Source organism: Cupressus sempervirens, chromosome 7 (genome assembly GCF_028749045.1).
Source record: "Cupressus sempervirens isolate cs-2001-9-10 chromosome 7, ASM2874904v1, whole genome shotgun sequence".
NCBI lineage: Eukaryota > Viridiplantae > Streptophyta > Pinopsida > Cupressales > Cupressaceae > Cupressus > Cupressus sempervirens.
In genome coordinates, this window is record NC_143124.1 from 777,432,288 (window position 1) to 777,433,138 (window position 851).

Sequence of the window (851 nt, forward strand, 5' to 3'; positions counted from 1 at the left end):
TTTTTTTTAAGAGAATAAATTTTAATTGTGAGAATAACTTTTCTCAAGTCATTTGTCAAAGTATATTAGATTAAATCTATTGACACCAATAAATGCAATCTTTTTTCCAATTTTTTGTTGTGATTGTGTTTTTTAATAATTTGAGCATTATATTGAGAGACTTTTAAATACTCTAAGTACTGAAGAGATATGTCAAGATGTCGATATGATTGACCACAAAACCCCCCACCCCACCCTAGCCTCTTCACTCTTTGTAGTTGTTTGTCTAATGAGACTTTTTTTGTTACAAATTAGGTATAAGTCATCTTTTCATATAGATTGCTTACATTTATTGTCTTAGAATACAAACATATTTGTAACTATGATATATAATACTTATAGATTTCTACATGTGTTATATGTTGTGCCTAAATAATTTTAGATTTCTTAACTCTCTATTCTATTTTGTAACACACATCTTATTTAATGAACATCTTAAGTCAAATTTCTATTCAAAATCTGCACATTAAATATATAATTAAACTTAGCCCTTCCTAAACTATATATAAATTATAAAATGCAAATATTGGGAACAAGCCTTTCAAATATGTTATGAAAATGACTCGTACATTGAAGTTACTACAAATGAAAATTGAAATCTTACTAGAATTCAAAATGATTTCATTGGATTTAGATGAAAATATGAATGTGGAATAATAATATAAAAAGTGCACTAGTGAAAAAAAATCCTCTCTAAATATTTAAAGGTATGTATTCTAAAGAAATTATCCTTTTTTAAACTTTTTAAAAATAAAATAATTAAAACATCACCAAATCTTTCTCATACCAAAAATTACTCAACAAAAACTATG